The following is a 24,571-nucleotide window of genomic DNA, read 5'->3' as shown; positions in this document are numbered from 1 at the left end:
TTGTTGATGTTTTTGTTGTTGTCAGTGTCATTTACAAACAAAGTGTAATATGTAAAAGAAAAATAATCAATAAAATAAAGCAAAAGCATTTGAATTTGGGTTTTTTTTTCTTCCAACCTGGGATTTTCTCCAACCTGGAGACAACAAGTCTCCAACTTGGAAACACACAACGTCACGGCCCTCCTTGTATTCCCACACACACACACCTACACACACACACACACACACACACACACACACACACACACACACAGATTCTCCAGACAGAGATTCTCCATCCTCCAACCTGTGGATCCTCCTAACCTGCACTTTCTGTGTCCTTGTGGGGTCCAGCGTGACCCACACCTCTCTCCTCCTAACCTGCACTTTCGGTGTCCTCATGGGGTCCAGCGTGACCCCCACCTCCCTCTTCCTAACCTGCACTTTCGGTGTCCTCGTGGGGTCCAGCGTGACCCCCACCTCCCTCCTCCAAACCTGCACGTTCTGTGTCCTCGTGGGGTCTGGCATGACCCCCTCCTCCCTCCTCCCAACCTGCACTTTCTGTGTCCTCGTGGGGTCGAGCGTGACCCCCACCTCTCTCCTCCTAACCTGCACTTTCTGTGTCCTCGTGGGGTCTAGCGTGACCCCCTCTTCCCTCCTCCCAACCTGCACTTTCTGTGTCCTTGTGGGGTCTGGCGTGACCCCCTCCTCCCTCCTCCCAACCTGCACTTTCGGTGTCCTTGTGGGGTCCAGCATGACCCCGACCACCACCCCCCCACTGCACATCCTCACCCACTTGTGGGGTCAGATGTAAAACCCTCCTCCGTTGCCCTCGTGGGGTCTAAAAATGAGAGCTGCGTGAGGGTTAATTATAGATTCTTCTCAAGTCCAAATTAGTGCGCCAGAGCATGCTAGCAAAAAGTGGAGCCATTGACAACCCTCCTCTGCAGTGTCTCTAGGAGCTTTGGAGTTCTGCCAGGTAAGCATTTTTTGTTCAGGTGCGTTTAAAAGTGAAAAGCAACCAATGATACCCTGTCTTTTTGAAATGTTGACAGGACAATCCTTTAGTGAACATAGACTTGCCAGTGCACTTTGCCATATCCTGGGACTCTTTCACAGGAAATGCAGGTCCGACCGGCCATCTTGTGAACGCTCATGGACTGTCACAAACATTGATTATTTACATCGGACAAAACATTATGTGAAAGTTTCTGCCTGGTTTCGAACAAGCGGCGTTTTGCGTGTAAGGCAAACGTGATACCCACTATACTTCATAAACCTGACAGGGCTTTGAGAGACAGTTCTTGAGGAAGGAGCGTTCCAAAAAAACTTGTTGCATATGTCGACTATGCTTTCCATGGGTACATGTGAATCAATAGAGCTGAAGCGGAGCCTCCAAATGTTTTTGGTCACTTTGGAAAATACTTGAACCACAAACTTGGTTTGTTGCAGCTTAATTTCCACACAAAAATTGTGTGTCAAGTGTGACTTGGTGTCCTACAGACCACAAAATGGGAAATTTATTCCTCGTTAGTATAGTGGCCAGTATCTCCGCTTGTCATGCGGCAGACCAGGGTTCGATTCCCTGACCGGGAGTGTTTTTCTTTGTCATCCCACCACATGACGCATGAATTTACTTTCTTTTATAAAAAACAGATGAGGATTGCTGCTTTTGACTACCACAAAGTAACTCTTTTTTGCTGGAGTAGCTCAGGCGGGAGAGTGTCAGACTGAAGATCTGCATCCTTCGGTCCATCCCAGGTTTCAGCAACAGATGTCCAAACTCTGAGATGCAAAACGCAACCATGTCCTCACGTTTGATTTGTTGCTTTTTAGAAGAATCGACAGATCATGTGCCATGCATTTCTACTATATAAATATTTTGAAAATGGCTACAGTGGCATAAAAATTGCCCCTGCATGGAGAAAGTTGAAAGAAAAACTTACCTTTTTCTGCCTGGCATCAAACAAGGGACCTTTTGCGTGTGAAGCAAACGTGATAACCACTACATGACAGAAACCCATACCATGTTGCACATTGACTTCCTCTTTAAGCAGAATCTTTGACTCACTTTTTGAACAACATGACTTTGTGTTGCTCGTGCCTTGTCAGCAAGACGTGAAGGTTCCTGGACAGAAAATGGTCTAGTGCAGCCTTAAACCCTAACAGCTCTATGATCTGCATTCCATCACACACTGCTCTGGCCAGACACACCAACAATGGCAGCCACCCAGGATGGCTGCAACAGCTGACTGTTCTCTTCTCAAGACCGTTTTGCCCCCTTAATTATAGATTCTTCTCAAGTCCAAATAGTGCCCCTGAGCATGCTAGCAAAAAGTGGAGCCATTGACAACCCTCCTCTGCAGTGTCTCTAGGAGTTTTGGAGTTCTGCCAGGTAAGCATTTTGTGTTCAGGTGCGTTTAAAAGTGAAAAGCAACCATTGATAGCCTGTCTTTTAGAAATGTTGACAGGACAATCCCTTAGTGAACATAGACTTGCCAGTGCACTTTGCCATATCCAGGGAGTCTTTCACAGGAAATGCAGTTCCGACTGGCCATCTTGTGAACGCTCATGGACTGTGACACACATTGATTTTCTACATCGGACAAAAGATTATGCGAAAGTTTCTGCCTGGTTTCGAACTAGGGTCCTTTTGCGTGTAAGGCAAACGTGATAACCACTAAACTACAGAAACCTGACAAGGCTTTGAGAGACAGTTCTTGAGAAAGGAGCGTTCCAAAAAAACTTGTTGCAAGTGCCGACTATGCTTTCCATGGGTACAAGTGAATCAATGGAGCTAAAGCGTAGCCTCCAAATGTTTTTGGTCACTTTGGAAAATACTTGAACCACAAACTTGGTTTGTTGCAGCTTAAATTCCACACAAAAATTGTGTGTAAAGTGTGACTTGGTGTCCTACAGACCACAAAATGGGAAGTTTGGTCCTCGTTAGTATAGTGGCCAGTATCTCCGCTTGTCACGCGGAAGACCAGGTTCGATTCCCTGACGGGGAGTGTTTTTCTTTGTCATCCCACCACATGGCGCATGAATTTACTTTCTTTTATAAAAAAAAACAGCTGAGGATTGCTGCTTTTGACTACCACAAAGTAACTCTTTTTTGCTGGAGAAGCTTAGGCGGGAGAGTGTTAGACTGAAGATCTGCATCCTTTGGTCCATCCCAGGTTTCAGCAACAGATGTCCAAACGCTAAGATGCAAAACGCAACCATGTCCTCACGTTTGATTTGTTGCTTTTTAGAAGAATCGACAGATCATGTGCCATGCATTTCTACTATATAGATATTTTGAACATGGCTACAGTGGCATAAAAATTGCCCCTGCATGGAGAAAGTTGAAAGAAAAACTTACCTTCTTCTGCCTGGCATCAAACAAGGGACCTTTTGCGTGTGAAGCAAACGTGATAACCACTACATGACAGAAACCCATACCATGTTGCACATTGACTTCCTCTTTAAGCAGAATCTTTGACTCACTTTTTGAACAACATGACTTTGTGTTGCTCGTGCCTTGTCAGCAAGACGTGAAGGTTCCTGGACAGAAAATGGTCTAGTGCAGCCTTAAACCCTAACAGCTCTATGATCTGCATTCCATCACACACTGCTCTGGCCAGACACACCAACAATGGCAGCCACCCAGGATGGCTGCAACAGCTGACTGTTCTCTTCTCAAGACCGTTTTGCCCCCTTAATTATAGATTCTTCTCAAGTCCAAATAGTGCCCCTGAGCATGCTAGCAAAAAGTGGAGCCATTGACAACCCTCCTCTGCAGTGTCTCTAGGAGTTTTGGAGTTCTGCCAGGTAAGCATTTTGTGTTCAGGTGCGTTTAAAAGTGAAAAGCAACCATTGATAGCCTGTCTTTTAGAAATGTTGACAGGACAATCCCTTAGTGAACATAGACTTGCCAGTGCACTTTGCCATATCCAGGGAGTCTTTCACAGGAAATGCAGTTCCGACTGGCCATCTTGTGAACGCTCATGGACTGTGACACACATTGATTTTCTACATCGGACAAAAGATTATGCGAAAGTTTCTGCCTGGTTTCGAACTAGGGTCCTTTTGCGTGTAAGGCAAACGTGATAACCACTACACTACAGAAACCTGACAAGGCTTTGAGAGACAGTTCTTGAGAAAGGAGCGTTCCAAAAAAACTTCTTGCAAGTGCCGACTATGCTTTCCATGGGTACAAGTGAATCAATGGAGCTAAAGCGTAGCCTCCAAATGTTTTTGGTCACTTTGGAAAATACTTGAACCACAAACTTGGTTTGTTGCAGCTTAAATTCCACACAAAAATTGTGTGTAAAGTGTGACTTGGTGTCCTACAGACCACAAAATGGGAAGTTTGGTCCTCGTTAGTATAGTGGCCAGTATCTCCGCTTGTCACGCGGAAGACCAGGTTCGATTCCCTGACGGGGAGTGTTTTTCTTTGTCATCCCACCACATGGCGCATGAATTTACTTTCTTTTATAAAAAAAACAGCTGAGGATTGCTGCTTTTGACTACCACAAAGTAACTCTTTTTTGCTGGAGTAGCTCAGGCGGGAGAGTGTTAGACTGAAGATCTGCATCCTTCGGTCCATCCCAGGTTTCAGCAACAGATGTCCAAACTCTAAGATGCAAAACGCAACCATGTCCTCACGTTTGATTTGTTGCTTTTTAGAAGAATCGACAGATCATGTGCCATGCATTTCTACTATATAGATATTTTGAACATGGCTACAGTGGCATAAAAATTGCCCCTGCATGGAGAAAGTTGAAAGAAAAACTTACCTTCTTCTGCCTGGCATCAAACAAGGGACCTTTTGCGTGTGAAGCAAACGTGATAACCACTACATGACAGAAACCCATACCATGTTGCACATTGACTCCCTCTTTAAGCAGAATCTTTGACTCACTTTTTGAACAACATGACTTTGTGTTGCTCGTGCCTTGTCAGCAAGACGTGAAGGTTCCTGGACAGAAAATGGTCTAGTGCAGCCTTAAACCCTAACAGCTCTATGATCTGCATTCCATCACACACTGCTCTGGCCAGACACACCAACAATGGCAGCCACCCACGATGGCTGCAACAGCTGACTGCTCTCTTCTCAAGACCCTTTTGACCCCTTAATTATAGATTCTTCTCAAGTCCAAATTAATGCGCCAGAGCATGCTAGCAAAAAGTGGAGCCATTGACAACCCTCCTCTGCAGTGTCTCTAGGAGCTTTGGAGTTCTGCCAGGTAAGCATTTTGTGTTCAGGTGCGTTTAAAAGTGAAAAGCAACCAATGATAGCCTGTCTTTTTGAAATGTTGACAGGACAGTCCTTTAGTGAACATAGACTTGCCAGTGTACTTTGCCATATCCTGGGACTCTTTCACAGGATATGCAGTTCCGACTGGCCATCTTGTGAACGCTCATGGACTGTCACACACATTGATTATCTACATCGGACAAAACATTACGTGAAAGTTTCTGCCTGGTTTCGAACCCGGGACCTTTTGCTTGTTAGGCAAACGTGATAACCACTACACTACAGAAACCTGACAAGGCTTTAAGAGACAGTTCTTGAGAAAGGAGCGTTCCAAAAAAACTTGTTGCAAGTGCCGACTATGCTTTCCATGGGTACATGTGAATCAATGGAGCTAAAGCGGAGCCTCCAAATAATTTTAGTCACTTTGGAAAATACTTGAACCACAAACTTGGTTTGTTGCAGCTTAAATTCCACACAAAAATTGTGTGTAAAGTGTGACTTGGTGTCCTACAGACCACAAAATGGGAAGTTTGGTCGTCGTTAGTATAGTGGCCAGTATCTCCGCTTGTCACGCGGAAGACCAGGTTCGATTCCCTGACGGGGAGTGTTTTTCTTTGTCATCCCACCACATGGCGCATGAATTTACTTTCTTTTATAAAAAAAACAGCTGAGGATTGCTGCTTTTGACTACCACAAAGTAACTCTTTTTTGCTGGAGTAGCTCAGGCGGGAGAGTGTTAGACTGAAGATCTGCATCTTTCGGTCCATCCCAGGTTTCAGCAACAGACGTCCAAACTCTAAGATGCAAAACGCAACCATGTCCTCACGTTTGATTTGTTGCTTTTTAGAAGAATCGACAGATCATGTGCCATGCATTTCTACTATATAAATATTTTGAACATGGCTACAGTGGCATAAAAATTGCCCCTGCATGGAGAAAGTTGAAAGAAAAACTTACCTTTTTCTGCCTGGCATCAAACAAGGGACCTTTTGCGTGTGAAGCAAACGTGATAACCACTACATGACAGAAACCCATACCATGTTGCACATTGACTTCCTCTTTAAGCAGAATCTTTGACTCACTTTTTGAACAACATGACTTTGTGTTGCTCGTGCCTTGTCAGCAAGACGTGAAGGTTCCTGGACAGAAAATGGTCTAGTGCAGCCTTAAACCCTAACAGCTCTATGATCTGCATTCCATCACACACTGCTCTGGCCAGACACACCAACAATGGCAGCCACCCAGGATGGCTGCAACAGCTGACTGCTCTCTTCTCAAGACCCTTTTGCCCCCTTAATTATAGATTCTTCTCAAGTCCAAATTAGTGCGCCTGAGCATGCTAGCAAAAAGTGGAGCCATTGACAACCCTCCTCTGCAGTGTCTCTAGGAGCTTTGGAGTTCTGCCAGGTAAGCATTTTGTGTTCAGGTGCGTTTAAAAGTGAAAAGCAACCAATGATAGCCTGTCTTTTTGAAATATTGACAGGACAATCCTTTAGTGAACATAGACTTGCCAGTGCACTTTGCCATATCCAGGGAGTCTTTCACAGGAAATGCAGTTCCGACTGGCCATCTTGTGAACGCTCATGGACTGTCACACACATTGATTATCTACATCGGACAAAAGATTATGTGAAAGTTTCTGCCTGGTTTCGAACCAGGGGCCTTTTGCGTGTAAGGCAAACGTGATAACCACTACACTACAGAAACCTAACAAGGCTTTGAGAGACAGTTCTTGAGGAAGGAGCGTTCCAAAAAAACTTGTTGAAAGTGCCGACTATGCTTTCCTTGGGTACATGTGAATCAATGGAGCTAAAGCGGAGCTTCCAGATGTTTTTGGTCACTTTGGAAAATACTTAAACCACAAAGTTGGTTTGTTGCAGCTTAAATTCCACAAAAAAATTGTGTGTCAAGTGTGACTTGGTGTCCTACAGACCACAAAATGGCAAGTTTGGTCCTCGTTATTATTTTGGCCAGTATCTCCGCTTGTCACGCGGAAGACTAGGGTTCGATTCCCTGACGGGGATTGTTTTTCTTTGTCATCCCACCACATGACGCATGAATTTACTTTCTTTTATAAAAAAAAAACAGCTGAGGATTGCTGCTTTTGACTACCACAAAGTAACTCTTTTTTGCTGGAGTAGCTCAGGCGGGAGAGTGTTAGACTGAAGATCTGCATCCTTCGGTCCATCCCAGGTTTCAGCAACAGATGTCCAAACTCTGAGATGCAAAACGCAACCATGTCCTCACGTTTGATTTGTTGCTTTTTAGAAGAATCGACAGATCATGTGCCATGCATTTCTACTATATAGATATTTTGAACATGGCTACAGTGGCATAAAAATTGCCCCTGCATGGAGAAAGTTGAAAGAAAAACTTACCTTTTTCTGCCTGGCATCAAACAAGGGACCTTTTGCGTGTGAAGCAAACGTGATAACCACTACATGACAGAAACCCATACCATGTTGCACATTGACTTCCTCTTTAAGCAGAATCTTCGACTCACTTTTTGAACAACATGACTTTGTGTTGCTCTTGCCTTGTCAGCAAGACGTGGAGGTTCCTGGACAGAAAATGGTCTAGTGCAGCCTTAAACCCTAACAGCTCTATGATCTGCATTCCAACACACACTGCTCTGGCCAGACACACCAACAATGGCAGCCACCCAGGATGGCTGCAACAGCTGACTGCTCTCTTCTCAAGACCCTTTTGCCCCCTTAATTATAGATTCTTCTCAAGTCCAAATTAGTGCGCCAGAGCATGCTAGCAAAAAGTGGAGCCATTGACAACCCTCCTCTGCAGTGTCTCTAGGAGCTTTGGAGTTCTGCCAGGTAAGCATTTTGTGTTCAGGTGCGTTTAAAAGTGAAAAGCAACCAATGATAGCCTGTCTTTTTGAAATTTTGACAGGACAGTCCTTTAGTGAACATAGACTTGCCAGTGCACTTTGCCATATCCTGGGACTCCTTCACAGGAAATGCAGTTCCAACTGGCCATCTTGTGAACGCTCATGGACTGTCACACACATTGATTATCTACATCAGACAAAACATTACGTGAAAGTTTCTGCCTGGTTTCGAAGCATGGGCCTTTTGCATGTAAGGCAAACGTAATAACCACTATACTACAGAATCCTGGCAAGGCTTTGAGAGACAGTTCTTAAAGAAGGAGCGTTCCAAAAAAACTTGTTGAAAGTGCCGACTATGCTTTCCTTGGGTACATGTGAATCAATGGAGCTAAAGCGGAGCCTCCAGATGTTTTTGGTCACTTTGGAAAATACTTAAACCACAAAGTTGGTTTGTTGCAGCTTAAATTCCACAAAAAAATTGTGTGTCAAGTGTGACTTGGTGTCCTACAGACCACAAAATGGCAAGTTTGGTCCTCGTTAGTATAGTGGCCAGTATCTCCGCTTGTCACGCGGAAGACTAGGGTTCGATTCCCTGACGGGGAGTGTTTTTCTTTGTCATCCCACCACATGACGCATGAATTTACTTTCTTTTATAAAAAAACAGATGAGGATTGCTGCTTTTGACTACCACAAGGTAACTCTTTTTTGCTGGAGTAGCTCAGGCGGGAGAGTGTTAGACTGAAGATCTGCATCCTTCGGTCCATCCCAGGTTTCAGCAACAGATGTCCAAACTCTGAGATGCAAAACGCAACCATGTCCTCACGTTTGATTTGTTGCTTTTTAGAAGAATCGACAGATCATGTGCCATGCATTTCTACTATATAGATATGTTGAACATGGCTACAGTAGCATGAAAATTGCCCCTGCATGGAGAAAGTTGAAAGAAAAACTTACCTTCTTCTGCCTGGCATCAAACAAGGGACCTTTTGCGTGTGAAGCAAACGTGATAACCACTACATGACAGAAACCCATACCATGTTGCACATTGACTTCCTCTTTAGGCAGAATCTTTGACTCACTTTTTGAACAACATGACTTTGTGTTGCTCGTGCCTTGTCAGCAAGACGTGAAGGTTCCTGGACAGAAAATGGTCTAGTGCAGCCTTAAACCCTAACAGCTCTATGATCTGCATTCCATCACACACTGCTCTGGCCAGACACACCAACAATGGCAGCCACCCAGGATGGCTGCAACAGCTGACTGCTCTCTTCTCAAGACCGTTTTGCCCCCTTAATTATAGATTCTTCTCAAGTCCAAATTAGTGCCCCTGCGCATGCTAGCAAAAAGTGGAGCCATTGACAACCCTCCTCTGCAGTGTCTCTAGGAGTTTTGGAGTTCTGCCAGGTAAGCATTTTGTGTTCAGGTGCGTTTAAAAGTGAAAAGCAACCATTGATAGCCTGTCTTTTAGAAATGTTGACAGGACAATCCCTTAGTGAACATAGACTTGCCAGTGCACTTTGCCATATCCAGGGAGTCTTTCACAGGAAATGCAGTTCCGACTGGCCATCTTGTGAACGCTCATGGACTGTGACACACATTGATTTTCTACATCGGACAAAAGATTATGTGAAAGTTTCTGCCCGGTTTCGAACCAGGGTCCTTTTGCGTGTAAGGCAAACGTGATAACCACTACACTACAGAAACCTGACAAGGCTTTGAGAGACAGTTCTTGAGGAAGGAGCGTTCCAAAAAAACTTGTTGCAAGTGCCGACTATGCTTTCCATGGGTACAAGTGAATCAATGGAGCTAAAGCGGAGCCTCCAAATGTTTTTGGTCACTTTGGAAAATACTTGAACCACAAACTTGCTTTGTTGCAGCTTAAATTCCACAAAAAATATGTGTGTCAAGTGTGACTTGGTGTCCTACAGACCACAAAATGGCAAATTTGGTCCTCTTTAGTATAGTGGCCAGTATCTCCGCTTGTCACGCGGAAGACTAGGGTTCGATTCCCTGACGGGGATTGTTTTTCTTTGTCATCCCACCACATGACGCATGAATTTACTTTCTTTTATAAAAAAAAAAAAACAGCTGAGGATTGCTGCTTTTGACTACCACAAAGTAACTATTTTTTGCTGGAGTAGCTCAGGCGGGAGAGTGTTAGACTGAAGATCTGCATCCTTCGGTCCGTCCCAGGTTTCAGCAACAGATGTCCAAACTCTGAGATGCAAAACGCAATAATGTCCTCACGTTTGATTTGTTGCTTTTTAGAAGAATCGACACATCATGTACCATGCATTTCTACTATATAAATATTTTGAACATGGCTACAGTGGCATAAAAATTGCCCCTGCATGGAGAAAGTTGAAAGAAAAACTTACCTTTTTCTGCCTGGCATCAAACAAGGGACCTTTTGCGTGTGAAGCAAACGTGATAACCACTACATGACAGAAACCCATACCATGTTGCACATTGACTTCCTCTTTAAGCAGAATCTTTGACTCACTTTTTGAACAACATGACTTTGTGTTGCTCGTGCCTTGTCAGCAAGACAATAAGGTTCCTGGACAGAAAATGGTCTAGTGCAGCCTTAAACCCTAACAGCTCTATGATCTGCATTCCATCACACACTGCTCTGGCCAGACACACCAACAATGGCAGCCACCCCGGATAGCTGCAACAGCTGACTGCTCTCTTCTCAAGACCCTTTTGCCCCCTTAATTATAGATTCTTCTCAAGTCCAAATTAGTGCGCCAGAGCATGCTAGCAAAAAGTGGAGCCATTGACAACCCTCCTCTGCAGTGTCTCTAGGAGCTTTGGAGTTCTGCCAGGTAAGCATTTTGTGTTCAGGTGCGTTTAAAAGTGAAAAGCAACCAATGATTGTCTGTCTTTTTGAAATTTTGACAGGACAGTCCTTTAGTGAACATAGACTTGCCAGTGCACTTTGCCATATCCTGGGACTCCTTCACAGGAAATGCAGTTCCAACTGGCCATCTTGTGAACGCTCATGGACTGTCACACACATTGATTATCTACATCAGACAAAACATTACGTGAAAGTTTCTGCCTGGTTTCGAAGCATGGGCCTTTTGCATGTAAGGCAAACGTAATAACCACTATACTACAGAATCCTGGCAAGGCTTTGAGAGACAGTTCTTAAAGAAGGAGCGTTCCAAAAAAACTTGTTGAAAGTGCCGACTATGCTTTCCTTGGGTACATGTGAATCAATGGAGCTAAAGCGGAGCCTTCCAGATGTTTTTGGTCACTTTGGAAAATACTTAAACCACAAAGTTGGTTTGTTGCAGCTTAAATTCCACAAAAAAATTGTGTGTCAAGTGTGACTTGGTGTCCTACAGACCACAAAATGGCAAGTTTGGTCCTCGTTATTATTTTGGCCAGTATCTACGCTTGTCACGCGGAAGACTAGGGTTCGATTCCCTGACGGGGAGTGTTTTTCTTTGTCATCCCACCACATGATGCATGAATTTACTTTCTTTTATAAAAAAACAGATGAGGATTGCTGCTTTTGACTACCTTAAGGTAACTCTTTTTTGCTGGAGTAGCTCAGGCGGGAGAGTGTTAGACTGAAGATCTGCATCCTTCGGTCCATCCCAGGTTTCAGCAACAGATGTCCAAACTCTGAGATGCAAAACGCCACCATGTCCTCACGTTTGATTTGTTGCTTTTTAGAAGAATCGACAGATCATGTGCCATGCATTTCTACTATATAGATATGTTGAACATGGCTACAGTAGCATGAAAATTGCCCCTGCATGGAGAAAGTTGAAAGAAAAACTTACCTTCTTCTGCCTGGCATCAAACAAGGGACCTTTTGCGTGTGAAGCAAACGTGATAACCACTACATGACAGAAACCCATACCATGTTGCACATTGACTTCCTCTTTAGGCAGAATCTTTGACTCACTTTTTGAACAACATGACTTTGTGTTGCTCGTGCCTTGTCAGCAAGACGTGAAGGTTCCTGGACAGAAAATGGTCTAGTGCAGCCTTAAACCCTAACAGCTCTATGATCTGCATTCCATCACACACTGCTCTGGCCAGACACACCAACAATGGCAGCCACCCAGGATGGCTGCAACAGCTGACTGCTCTCTTCTCAAGACCCTTTTGCCCCCTTAATTATAGATTCTTCTCAAGTCCAAATTAGTGCGCCAGAGCATGCTAGCAAAAAGTGGAGCCATTGACAACCCTCCTCTGCAGTGTCTCTAGGAGCTTTGGAGTTCTGCCAGGTAAGCATTTTGTGTTCAGGTGCGTTTAAAAGTGAAAAGCAACCAATGATAGCCTGTCTTTTTGAAATGTTGACAGGACGATCCTTTAGTGAACATAGACTTGCCAGTGCACTTTGCCATATCCTGGGACTCTTTCACAGGAAATGCAGTTCCGACTGGCCATCTTGTGAACGCTCATGGACTGTCACACACATTGATTATCTACATCGGACAAAACATTACGTGAAAGTTTCTGTCTGGTTTCGAACAAGGGGCCTTTTGCGTGTTAGGCAAACGTGATAACCACTACACTACAGAAACCTGACAAGGCTTTGAGATACAGTTCTTGAGGAAGGAGCGTTCCAAAAAAACTTGTTGAAAGTGCCGACTATGCTTTCCTTGGGTACATGTGAATCAATGGAGCTAAAGCGGAGCCTCCAGATGTTTTTGGTCACTTTGGAAAATACTTAAACCACAAACTTGGTTTGTTGCAGCTTAAATTTCACACAAAAATTATGTGTCAAGTGTGACTTGGTGTCCTACAGACCACAAAATGGGAAACTTGGTCCTCGTTAGTATAGTGGCCAGTATCTCCGCTTGTCACGCGGAAGACCAGGGTTCGATTCCCTGACGGGGAGTGTTTTTCTTTGTCATCCCACCACATGGCGCATGAATTTACTTTCTTTTATAAAAAAAAATCCAGCTGAGGATTGCTGCTTTTGACTACCACAAAGTAACTCTTTTTTGCTGGAGTAGCTCAGGCGGGAGAGTGTTAGACTGAAGATCTGCATCCTTCGGTCCATCCCAGGTTTCAGCAACAGATGTCCAAACTCTGAGATGCAAAACGCAACCATGTCCTCACGTTTGATTTGTTGCTTTTTAGAAGAATCAACAGATCATGTGCCATGCATTTCTACTATATAGATATTTTGAACATGGCTACAGTGGCATAAAAATTGCCCCTGCATGGAGAAAGTTGAAAGAAAAACTTACCTTTTTTTGCCTGGCATCAAACATGGGACCTTTTGCGTGTGAAGCAAACGTGATAACCACTACATGACAGAAACCCATACCATGTTGCACATTGACTTCCTCTTTAAGCAGAATCTTTGACTCACTTTTTAAACAACATGACTTTGTGTTGCTCGTGCCTTGTCAGCAAGACGTGAAGGTTCCTGGACAGAAAATGGTCTAGTGCAGCCTTAAACCCTAACAGCTCTATGATCTGCATTCCATCACACACTGCTCTGGCCAGACACACCAACAATGGCAGCCACCCAGGATGGCTGCAACAGCTGACTGCTCTCTTCTCAAGACCCTTTTGCCCCCTTAATTATAGATTCTTCTCAAGTCCAAATTAGTGCGCCAGAGCATGCTAGCAAAAAGTGGAGCCATTGACAACCCTCCTCTGCAGTGTCTCTAGGAGCTTTGGAGTTCTGCCAGGTAAGCATTTTGTGTTCAGGTGCGTTTAAAAGTGAAAAGCAACCAATGATAGCCTGTCTTTTTGAAATATTGACAGGACAATCCTTTAGTAAACATAGACTTGCCAGTGCACTTTGCCATATCCTGGGACTCTTTCACAGGAAATGCAGTTCCGACTGGCCATTGTGTGAATGCTCATGGACTGTCACACACATTGATTATCTACATCGGACAAAACATTACGTGAAAGTTTCTGCCTGGTTTCGAACCAGGGGCCTTTTGCCTGTAAGGCAAACGTGATAACCACTACACTACAGAAACCTGACAAGGCTTTGAGAGACAGTTCTTGAGGAAGGAGCGTTCCAAAAAAACTTGTTGAAAGTGCCGACTATGCTTTCCATGGGTACATGTGAATCAATGGAGCTAAAGCGGAGCCTCCAATGTTTTTGGTCACTTTGGAAAATACTTAAACCACAAACTTGGTTTGTTGCAGCTTAAATTCCACACAAAAATTGTGTGTCAAGTGTGACTTGGTGTCCTACAGACCACAAAATGGCAAATTTGGTCCTCGTTAGTATAGTGGCCAGTATCTCCGCTTGTCACGCGGAAGACCAGGGTTCGATTCCCTGACGGGGAGTGTTTTTCTTTGTCATCCCACCACATGACGCATGAATTTACTTTCTTTTATAAAAAAAACAGCTGAGGATTGCTGCTTTTGACTACCACAAAGTCACTCTTTTTTGCTGGAGTAGCTCAGGCGGGAGAGTGTTAGACTGAAGATCTGCATCCGTCGGTTCATCCCAGGTTTCAGCAACAGATGTCCAAACTCTGAGATGCAAAACGCAACCATGTCCTCACATTTGATTTGTTGCTTTTTAGAAGAATCGACAGATCATGTGCCATGCATTTCTACTATATAGATATTTTGAACATGGCTACAGTGGCATAAAAATTGCCCCTGCATGGAGAAAGTTGAAAGAAAAACTTACCTTCTTCTGCCTGGCATCAAACAAGGGACCTTTTGCGTGTGAAGCAAACGTGAAAACCACTACATGACAGAAACCCATACCATGTTGCACATTGACTTCCTCTTTAAGCAGAATCTTTGACTCACTTTTTGAACAACATGACTTTGTGTTGCTCGTGCCTTGTCAGCAAGACGTGGAGGTTCCTGGACAGAAAATGGTCTAGTGCAGCCTTAAACCCTAACAGCTCTATGATCTGCATTCCATCACACACTGCTCTGGCCAGACACACCAACAATGGCAGCCACCCCGGATGGCTGCAACAGCTGACTGCTCTCTTCTCAAGACCCTTTTGACCCCTTAATTATAGATTCTTCTCAAGTCCAAATTAGTGCGCCAGAGCATGCTAGCAAAAAGTGGAGCCATTGACAACCCTCCTCTGCAGTGTCTCTAGGAGCTTTGGAGTTCTGCCAGGTAAGCATTTTCTGTTCAGGTGCGTTTAAAAGTGAGAAGCAACCAATGATAGCCTGTCTTTTTGAAATGTTGACACGACAGTCCTTTAGTGAACATAGACTTGCCAGTGCACTTTGCCATATCCTGGGACTCTTTTACAGGAAATGCAGTTCCGACTGGCCATCTTGTGAACGCTCATGGACTGTCACACACATTGATTATCTACATCGGACAAAACATTACGTGAAAGTTTCTGCCTGGTTTCGAACCAGGGGCCTTTTGCGTGTTAGGCAAACGTGATAACCACTACACTACAGAAACCTGACAAGGCTTTGAGAGACAGTTCTTGAGGAAGGAGCGTTCCAAAAAAACTTGTTGCAAGTGCCGACTATGCTTTCCATGGGTACATGTGAATCAATGGAGCTAAAGCGGAGCCTCCAAATGTTTTTGGTCACTTTGGAAAATACTTGAACCACAAACTTGGTTTGTTGCAGCTTAAATTCCACACAAAAAATGTGTGTCAAGTGTGACTTGGTGTCCTACAGACCACAAAATGGTTGGTCCTCGTTATTATTTTGGCCAGTATCTCCGCTTGTCACGCGGAAGACTAGGGTTCGATTCCCTGACGGGGATTGTTTTTCTTTGTCATCCCACCACATGACGCATGAATTTACTTTCTTTTATAAAAAAAACAGCTGAGGATTGCTGCTTTTGACTACCACAAAGTAACTCTTTTTTTGCTGGAGTAGCTCAGGCGGGAGAGTGTTAGACTGAAGATCTGCATCCTTCGGTCCATCCCAGGTTTCAGCAACAGATGTCCAAACTCTGAGATGCAAAACGCAACCATGTCCTCACGTTTGATTTGTTGCTTTTTAGAAGAATCGACAGATCATGTGCCATGCATTTCTACTATATAAATATTTTGAACATGGCTACAGTGGCATAAAAATTGCCCCTGCATGGAGAAAGTTGAAAGAAAAACTTACCTTTTTCTGCCTGGCATCAAACAAGGGACCTTTTGCGTGTGAAGCAAACGTGATAACCACTACATGACAGAAACCCATACCATGTTGCACATTGACTTCCTCTTTAAGCAGAATCTTTGACTCACTTTTTGAACAACATGACTTTGTGTTGCTCGTGCCTTGTCAGCAAGACAATAAGGTTCCTGGACAGAAAATGGTCTAGTGCAGCCTTAAACCCTAACAGCTCTATGATCTGCATTCCATCACACACTGCTCTGGCCAGACACACCAACAATGGCAGCCACCCAGGATGGCTGCAACAGCTGACTGCTCTCTTCTCAAGACCCTTTTGCCCCCTTAATTATAGATTCTTCTCAAGTCCAAATTAGTGCGCCAGAGCATGCTAGCAAAAAGTGGAGCCATTGACAACCCTCCTCTGCAGTGTCTCTAGGAGCTTTGGAGTTCTGCCAGGTAAGCATTTTGTGTTCAGGTGCGTTTAAAAGTGAAAAGCAACCAATGATTGTCTGTCTTTTTGAAATTTTGACAGGACAGTCCTTTAGTGAACATAGACTTGCCAGTGCACTTTGCCATATCCTGGGACTCCTTCACAGGAAATGCAGTTCCAACTGGCCATCTTGTGAACGCTCATGGACTGTCACACACATTGATTATCTACATCAGACAAAACATTACGTGAAAGTTTCTGCCTGGTTTCGAAGCATGGGCCTTTTGCATGTAAGGCAAACGTAATAACCACTATACTACAGAATCCTGGCAAGGCTTTGAGAGACAGTTCTTAAAGAAGGAGCGTTCCAAAAAAACTTGTTGAAAGTGCCGACTATGCTTTCCTTGGGTACATGTGAATCAATGGAGCTAAAGCGGAGCTTCCAGATGTTTTTGGTCACTTTGGAAAATACTTAAACCACAAAGTTGGTTTGTTGCAGCTTAAATTCCACAAAAAAATTGTGTGTCAAGTGTGACTTGGTGTCCTACAGACCACAAAATGGCAAGTTTGGTCCTCGTTATTATTAGTGGCCAGTATCTCCGCTTGTCACGCGGAAGACCAGGGTTCGATTCCCTGACGGGGAGTGTTTTTCTTTGTCATCCCACCACATGGCGCATGAATTTACTTTCTTTTATAAAAAAAACAGCTGAGGATTGCTGCTTTTGACTACCACAAAGTAACTCTTTTTTGCTGGAGTAGCTCAGGCGGGAGAGTGTTAGACTGAAGATCTGCATCCTTCGGTCCATCCCAGGTTTCAGCAACAGATGTCCAAACTCTGAGATGCAAAACGCAACCATGTCCTCACGTTTGATTTGTTGCTTTTTAGAAGAATCGACAGATCATGTGCCATGCATTTCTACTATATAGATATTTTGAACATGGCTACAGTGGCATAAAAATTGCCCCTGCATGGAGAAAGTTGAAAGAAAAACTTACCTTCTTCTGCCTGGCATCAAACAAGGGACCTTTTGCGTGTGAAGCAAACGTGATAACCACTACATGACAGAAACCCATACCATGTTGCACATTGACTTCCTCTTTAAGCAGAATCTTTGACTCACTTTTTGAACAACATGACTTTGTGTTGCTCGTGCCTTGTCAGCAAGACGTGAAGGTTCCTGGACAGAAAATGGTCTAGTGCAGCCTTAAACCCTAACAGCTCTATGATCTGCATTCCATCACACACTGCTCTGGCCAGACACACCAACAATGGCAGCCACCCCAGGATGGCTGCAACAGCTGACTGCTCTCTTCTCAAGACCCTTTTGCCCCCTTAATTATAGATTCTTCTCAAGTCCAAATTAGTGCGCCAGAGCATGCTAGCAAAAAGTGGAGCCATTGACAACCCTCCTCTGCAGTGTCTCTAGGAGCTTTGGAGTTCTGCCAGGTAAGCATTTTGTGTTCAGGTGCGTTTAAAAGTGAAAAGCAACCAATGATAGCCTGTCTTTTTGAAATGTTGACAGGACAGTCCTTTAGTGAACATAGACTTGCCAGTGCACTTTGCCATATCCTAGGGACTCTTTCACAGGAAATGCAGTTCCAGACTGGCCATCTTGTGAACGCTCATGGACTGTCACACACATTGATTATCTACATCGGACAAAACATTACGTGAAAGTTTCTGCCTGGTTTCGAACCAGGGGCCTTTTGCGTGTTAGGCAAACGTGATAACCACTACACTACAGAAACCTGCAAAGGCATTGAGAGACAGTTCTTGAGGAAGGAGCGTTCCAAAAAAACTTGTTGCAAGTGCCGACTATGCTTTCCATGGGTACATGTGAATCAATGGAGCTAAAGCGGAGCCTCCAAGATGTTTTTGGTCACTTTGGAAAATACTTGAACCACAAACTTGCTTTGTTGCAGCTTAAATTCCACACAAAAATTGTGTGTCAAGTGTGACTTGGTGTCCTACAGACCACAAAATGGGAAATTTGGTCCTCGTTAGTATAGTGGCCAGTATCTCCGCTTGTCATGCGGAAGACCAGGGTTGGATTCCATGACGGGGAGTGTTTTTCTTTGTCATCCCACCACATGGCGCATGAATTTACTTTCTTTTATAAAAAAAACAGCTGAGGATTGCTGCTTTTGACTACCTTAAGGTAACTCTTTTTTGCTGGAGTAGCTCAGGCGGGAGAGTGTTAGACTGAAGATCTGCATCCTTCGGTCCATCCCAGGTTTCAGCAACAGATGTCCAAACTCTGAGATGCAAAACGCCACCATGTCCTCACGTTTGATTTGTTGCTTTTTAGAAGAATCGACAGATCATGTGCCATGCATTTCTACTATATAGATATGTTGAACATGGCTACAGTAGCATGAAAATTGCCCCTGCATGGAGAAAGTTGAAAGAAAAACTTACCTTCTTCTGCCTGGCATCAAACAAGGGACCTTTTGCGTGTGAAGCAAACGTGATAACCACTACATGACAGAAACCCATACCATGTTGCACATTGACTTCCTCTTTAGGCAGAATCTTTGACTCACTTTTTGAACAACATGACTTTGTGTTGCTCGTGCCTTGTCAGCAAGACGTGAAGGTTCCTGGACAGAAAATGGTCTAGTGCAGCCTTAAACCCTAACAGCTCTATGATCTGCATTCCATCACACACTGCTCTGGCCAGACACACCAACAATGGCAGCCACCCCGGATGCCTGCAACAGCTGACTGCTCTCTTCCCAAGACCCTTTTGCCCCCTTAATTATAGATTCTTCTCAAGTCCAAATTAGTGCGCCAGAGCATGCTAGCAAAAAGTGGAGCCATTGACAACCCTCCTCTGCAGTGTCTCTAGGAGCTTTGGAGTTCTGCCAGGTAAGCATTTTGTGTTCAGGTGCGTTTAAAAGTGAAAAGCAACCAATGATAGCCTGTCTTTTTGAAATGTTGACAGGACAGTCCTTTAGTGAACATAGACTTGCCAGTGCACTTTGCCATATCCTGGGACTCTTTCACAGGAAATGCAGTTCCGACTGGCCATCTTGTGAACGCTCATGGACTGTCACACACATTGATTATCTACATCGGACAAAACATTACGTGAAAGTTTCTGCCTGGTTTCGAACCAGGGGCCTTTTGCGTGTTAGGCAAACGTGATAACCACTACACTACAGAAACCTGACAAGGACATGAGAGACAGTTCTTGAGGAAGGAGCGTTCCAAAAAAACTTGTTGCAAGTGCCGACTATGCTTTCCATGGGTACATGTGAATCAATGGAGCTAAAGCGGAGCCTCCAAGGGTTTTTGGTCACTTTGGAAAATACTTGAACCACAAACTTGCTTTGTTGCAGCTAAAATTCCACACAAAAATTGTGTGTCACGTGTGACTTGGTGTTCCAAAGACCACAAAATAACAAATTTGGTCCTCGTTAGTATAGTGGCCAGTATCTCCGCTTTTCACGCGGAAGACCAGGGTTCGATTCCCTGACGGGGAGTGTTTTTCTTTGTCATCCCACTACATGACACATGAATTTACTTTCTTTTATAAAAAAAACAGCTGAGGATTGCTGCTTTTGACTACCACAAAGTAACTCTTTTTTGCTGGAGTAGCTCAGGCGGGAGAGTGTTAGACTGAAGATCTGCATCCTTCGGTCCATCCCAGGTTTCAGCAACAGATGTCCAAACTCTGAGATGCAAAACGCAACCATGTCCTCACGTTTGATTTGTTGCTTTTTAGAAGAATCGACAGATCATGTGCCATGCATTTCTACTATATAAATATTTTGAACATGGCTACAGTAGCATGAAAATTGCCCCTGCATGGAGAAAGTTGAAAGAAAAACTTACCTTTTTCTGCCTGGCATCAAACAAGGGACCTTTTGCGTGTGAAGCAAACGTGATAACCACTACATGACAGAAACCCATACCATGTTGCACATTGACTTCCTCTTTAAGCAGAATCTTTGACTCACTTTTTGAACAACATGACTTTGTGTTGCTCGTGCCTTGTCAGCAAGACGTGAAGGTTCCTGGACAGAAAATGGTCTAGTGCAGCCTTAAACCCTAACAGCTCTATGATCTGCATTCCATCACACACTGCTCTGGCCAGACACACCAACAATGGCAGCCACCCAGGATGGCTGCAACAGCTGACTGCTCTCTTCTCAAGACCCTTTTGCCCCCTTAATTATAGATTCTTCTCAAGTCCAAATTAGTGCGCCAGAGCATGCTAGCAAAAAGTGGAGCCATTGACAACCCTCCTCTGCAGTGTCTCTAGGAGCTTTGGAGTTCTGCCAGGTAAGCATTTTGTGTTCAGGTGCGTTTAAAAGTGAAAAGCAACCAATGATAGCCTGTCTTTTTGAAATGTTGACAGGACAATCCTTTAGTGAACATACACTTGCCAGTGCACTTTGCCATATCCAGGGAGTCTTTCACAGGAAATGCAGTTCCGACTGGCCATCTTGAACGCTCATGGACTGTCACACACATTGATTATCTACATCGGACAAAAGATTATGTGAAAGTTTCTGCCTGGTTTTGAACCAGGGGCCTTTTGCGTGTAAGGCAAACGTGATAACCACTACACTACAGGAACCTGACAAGGATTTGAGAGACAGTTCTTGAGGAAGAAGCGTTCCAAAAAAACTTGTTGAAAGTGCCGACTATGCTTTCCATGGGTACATGTGAATCAATGGAGCTAAAGCGGAGCCTCCAAATGTTTTTGGTCACTTTGGAAAATATTTTGGAAAATACTTGAACCACAAACTTGCTTTGTATGCTTTCCATGGGTACATGTGAATCAATGGAGCTAAAGCGGAGCCTCCAAATGTTTTTGGTCACTTTGGAAAATACTTGAACCACAAACTTGGTTTGTTGCAGCTTAAATTCCACACAAAAATTGTGTGTCAAGTGTGACTTGGTGTCCTACAGACCACAAAATGGGAAATTTGGTCCTCGTTAGTATAGTGGCCAGTATCTCCGCTTGTCACGCGGAAGACCAGGGTTCGATTCCCTGACGGGGAGTGTTTTTCTTTGTCATCCCACCACATGGCGCATGAATTTACTTTCTTTTATAAAAAAAAACAGCTGAGGATTGCTGCTTTTGACTACCACAAAGTAACTCTTTTTTGCTGGAGTAGCTCAGGCGGGAGAGTGTTAGACTGAAGATCTGCATCCTTCGGTCCATCCCAGGTTTCAGCAACAGATGTTCAAACTCTGAGATGCAAAACGCAACCGTGTCCTCACGTTTGATTTGTTGCTTTTTAGAAGAATCGACAGATCATGTGCCATGCATTTCTACTATATAGATATTTTGAACATGGCTACAGTGGCATAAAAATTGCCCCTGCATGGAGAAAGTTGAAAGAAAAACTTACCTTCTTCTGCCTGGCATCAAACAAGGGACCTTTTGCGTGTGAAGCAAACGTGATAACCACTACATGACAGAAACCCATACCATGTTGCACATTGACTTCCTCTTTAAGCAGAATCTTTGACTCACTTTTTGAACAACATGACTTTGTGTTGCTCGTGCCTTGTCAGCAAGACGTGAAGGTTCCTGGACAGAAAATGGTCTAGTGCAGCCTTAAACCCTAACAGCTCTATGATCTGCATTCCATCACACACTGCTCTGGCCAGACACACCAACAATGGCAGCCACCCAGGATGGCTGCAACAGCTGACTGCTCTCTTATCAAGACCCTTTTTACCCCCTTAATTATAGATTCTTCTCAAGTCCAAATTAGTGCGCCTGAGCATGCTAGCAAAAAGTGGAGCCATTGACAACCCTCCTCTGCAGTGTCTCTAGGAGCTTTGGAGTTCTGCCAGGTAAGCATTTTGTGTTCAGGTGCGTTTAAAAGTGAAAAGCAACCAATGATAGCCTGTCTTTTTGAAATGTTGACAGGACAGTCCTCTAGTGAACATAGACTTGCCAGTGCACTTTGCCATATCCCGGGACTCTTTCACAGGAAATGCAGTTCCAACTGGCCATCTTGTGAACGCTCATGGTGTGTCACACACATTGATTATTTACATCGGACAAAACCACTATACTACAGAATCCTGGCAAGGCTTTGAGAGACAGTTCTTAAAGAAGGAGAGTTCCAAAAAAACTTGTTGCAAGTGCCGACTATGCTTTCCATGGGTACAAGTGAATCAATGGAGCTAAAGCGGAGCCTCCAAATGTTTTTGGTCACTTTGGAAAATATTTTGGAAAATACTTGAACCACAAACTTGCTTTGTATGCTTTCCATGGGTACATGTGAATCAATGGAGCTAAAGCGGAGCCTCCAAATGTTTTTGGTCACTTTGGAAAATACTTGAACCACAAACTTGGTTTGTTGCAGCTTAAATTTCACACAAAAATTATGTGTCAAGTGTGACTTGGTGTCCTACAGACCACAAAATGGGAAATTTGGTCCTCGTTAGTATAGTGGCCAGTATCTCCGCTTGTCACGCGGAAGACCAGGGTTCGATTCCCTGACGGGGAGTGTTTTTCTTTGTCATCCCACCACATGGCGCATGAATTTACTTTCTTTTATAAAAAAAAAACAGCTGAGGATTGCTGCTTTTGACTACCACAAAGTAACTCTTTTTTGCTGGAGTAGCTCAGGCGGGAGAGTGTTAGACTGAAGATCTGCATCCTTCGGTCCATCCCAGGTTTCAGCAACAGATGTCCAAACTCTGAGATGCAAAACGCAACCATGTCCTCACGTTTGATTTGTTGCTTTTTAGAAGAATCGACAGATCATGTGCCATGCATTTCTACTATATAGATATTTTGAACATGGCTACAGTGGCATAAAAATTGCCCCTGCATGGAGAAAGTTGAAAGAAAAACTTACCTTCTTCTGCCTGGCATCAAACAAGGGACCTTTTGCGTGTGAAGCAAACGTGATAACCACTACATGACAGAAACCCATACCATGTTGCACATTGACTTCCTCTTTAAGCAGAATCTTTGACTCACTTTTTGAACAACATGACTTTGTGTTGCTCGTGCCTTGTCAGCAAGACGTGAAGGTTCCTGGACAGAAAATGGTCTAGTGCAGCCTTAAACCCTAACAGCTCTATCATCTGCATTCCATCACACACTGCTCTGGCCAGACACACCAACAATGGCAGCCACCCAGGATGGCTGCAACAGCTGACTGCTTTCTTCTCAAGACCCTTTTGCCCCCTTAATTATAGATTCTTCTCAAGTCCAAATTAGTGCGCATGAGCATGCTAGCAAAAAGTGGAGCCATTGACAACCCTCTTCTGCAGTGTCTCTAGGAGCTTTGGAGTTCTGCCAGGTAAGCAATTTGTGTTCAGGTGTGTTTAAAAGTGAAAAGCAACCAATGATAGCCTGTCTTTTTGAAATGTTGACAGGACAGTCCTCTAGTGAACATAGACTTGCCAGTGCACTTTGCCATATCCCGGGACTCTTTCACAGGAAATGCAGTTCCAACTGGCCATCTTGTGAACGCTCATGGTGTGTCACACACATTGATTATCTACATCGGACAAAACCACTACACTACAGAAACCTGACAAGGCTTTGAGAGACAGTTCTTGCGGAAGGAGCGTTCCAAAAAAACTTGTTGCAAGTGCCGACTATGCTTTCCATGGGTACAAGTGAATCAATGGAGCTAAAGCGGAGCCTCCAAATGTTTTTGGTCACTCTGGAAAATATTTTGGAAAATACTTGAACCACAAACTTGCTTTGTATGCTTTCCATGGGTACATGTGAATCAATGGAGCTAAAGCGGAGCCTCCAAATGTTTTTGGTCACTTTGGAAAATACTTGAACCACAAACTTGCTTTGTTGCAGCTTAAATTTCACACAAAAATTGTGTGTCAAGTGTGACTTTGTGTCCTACAGACCACAAAATGGGAAATTTGGTCCTCGTTAGTATAGTGGCCAGTATCTCCGCTTGTCATGCGGAAGACCAGGGTTGGATTCCATGACGGGGAGTGTTTTTCTTTGTCATCCCACCACATGGCGCATGAATTTACTTTCTTTTATAAAAAAAAAACAGCTGAGGATTGCTGCTTTTGACT

General features: G+C 44.0%; 16 non-coding genes across 16 annotated transcripts; 5 read left to right on the top strand and 11 right to left on the bottom strand.

The window, feature by feature from the left end:
• Positions 1 to 2,601: 2,601 nt before the first annotated feature.
• Positions 2,602 to 2,674, bottom strand: trnav-aac (transfer RNA valine (anticodon AAC)). Its single transcript has one exon. It is a non-coding gene; the product is annotated as a tRNA-Val (tRNA).
• A 1,345-nt stretch (positions 2,675 to 4,019) lies between these two features.
• trnav-uac (transfer RNA valine (anticodon UAC)) lies at positions 4,020 to 4,092 on the bottom strand. Its single transcript has one exon. It is a non-coding gene; the product is annotated as a tRNA-Val (tRNA).
• A 1,345-nt stretch (positions 4,093 to 5,437) lies between these two features.
• On the bottom strand, positions 5,438 to 5,510 carry trnav-aac (transfer RNA valine (anticodon AAC)). Its single transcript has one exon. It is a non-coding gene; the product is annotated as a tRNA-Val (tRNA).
• A 1,345-nt stretch (positions 5,511 to 6,855) lies between these two features.
• Positions 6,856 to 6,928, bottom strand: trnav-uac (transfer RNA valine (anticodon UAC)). Its single transcript has one exon. It is a non-coding gene; the product is annotated as a tRNA-Val (tRNA).
• Positions 6,929 to 9,694: 2,766 nt separating this feature from the next.
• trnav-uac (transfer RNA valine (anticodon UAC)) lies at positions 9,695 to 9,767 on the bottom strand. Its single transcript has one exon. It is a non-coding gene; the product is annotated as a tRNA-Val (tRNA).
• A 2,770-nt stretch (positions 9,768 to 12,537) lies between these two features.
• On the bottom strand, positions 12,538 to 12,610 carry trnav-aac (transfer RNA valine (anticodon AAC)). The gene has a single exon. It is a non-coding gene; the product is annotated as a tRNA-Val (tRNA).
• A 245-nt stretch (positions 12,611 to 12,855) lies between these two features.
• trnad-guc (transfer RNA aspartic acid (anticodon GUC)) lies at positions 12,856 to 12,927 on the top strand. Its single transcript has one exon. It is a non-coding gene; the product is annotated as a tRNA-Asp (tRNA).
• Positions 12,928 to 13,959: 1,032 nt separating this feature from the next.
• Positions 13,960 to 14,032, bottom strand: trnav-uac (transfer RNA valine (anticodon UAC)). Its single transcript has one exon. It is a non-coding gene; the product is annotated as a tRNA-Val (tRNA).
• A 244-nt stretch (positions 14,033 to 14,276) lies between these two features.
• On the top strand, positions 14,277 to 14,348 carry trnad-guc (transfer RNA aspartic acid (anticodon GUC)). Its single transcript has one exon. It is a non-coding gene; the product is annotated as a tRNA-Asp (tRNA).
• Positions 14,349 to 15,377: 1,029 nt separating this feature from the next.
• Positions 15,378 to 15,450, bottom strand: trnav-aac (transfer RNA valine (anticodon AAC)). The gene has a single exon. It is a non-coding gene; the product is annotated as a tRNA-Val (tRNA).
• Positions 15,451 to 18,215: 2,765 nt separating this feature from the next.
• trnav-aac (transfer RNA valine (anticodon AAC)) lies at positions 18,216 to 18,288 on the bottom strand. The gene has a single exon. It is a non-coding gene; the product is annotated as a tRNA-Val (tRNA).
• A 1,347-nt stretch (positions 18,289 to 19,635) lies between these two features.
• trnav-aac (transfer RNA valine (anticodon AAC)) lies at positions 19,636 to 19,708 on the bottom strand. The gene has a single exon. It is a non-coding gene; the product is annotated as a tRNA-Val (tRNA).
• Positions 19,709 to 19,953: 245 nt separating this feature from the next.
• Positions 19,954 to 20,025, top strand: trnae-uuc (transfer RNA glutamic acid (anticodon UUC)). Its single transcript has one exon. It is a non-coding gene; the product is annotated as a tRNA-Glu (tRNA).
• Positions 20,026 to 21,052: 1,027 nt separating this feature from the next.
• trnav-uac (transfer RNA valine (anticodon UAC)) lies at positions 21,053 to 21,125 on the bottom strand. The gene has a single exon. It is a non-coding gene; the product is annotated as a tRNA-Val (tRNA).
• Positions 21,126 to 21,481: 356 nt separating this feature from the next.
• Positions 21,482 to 21,553, top strand: trnad-guc (transfer RNA aspartic acid (anticodon GUC)). Its single transcript has one exon. It is a non-coding gene; the product is annotated as a tRNA-Asp (tRNA).
• Positions 21,554 to 22,947: 1,394 nt separating this feature from the next.
• On the top strand, positions 22,948 to 23,019 carry trnad-guc (transfer RNA aspartic acid (anticodon GUC)). The gene has a single exon. It is a non-coding gene; the product is annotated as a tRNA-Asp (tRNA).
• The last annotated feature ends 1,552 nt before the right edge of the window (positions 23,020 to 24,571 follow it).

Source organism: Betta splendens, chromosome 9 (genome assembly GCF_900634795.4).
Source record: "Betta splendens chromosome 9, fBetSpl5.4, whole genome shotgun sequence".
NCBI classification, from domain to species: domain Eukaryota; kingdom Metazoa; phylum Chordata; class Actinopteri; order Anabantiformes; family Osphronemidae; genus Betta; species Betta splendens.
Note: the sequence above shows the minus strand (reverse complement) of the source record. Positions and strands in the feature narration are given on the sequence as shown.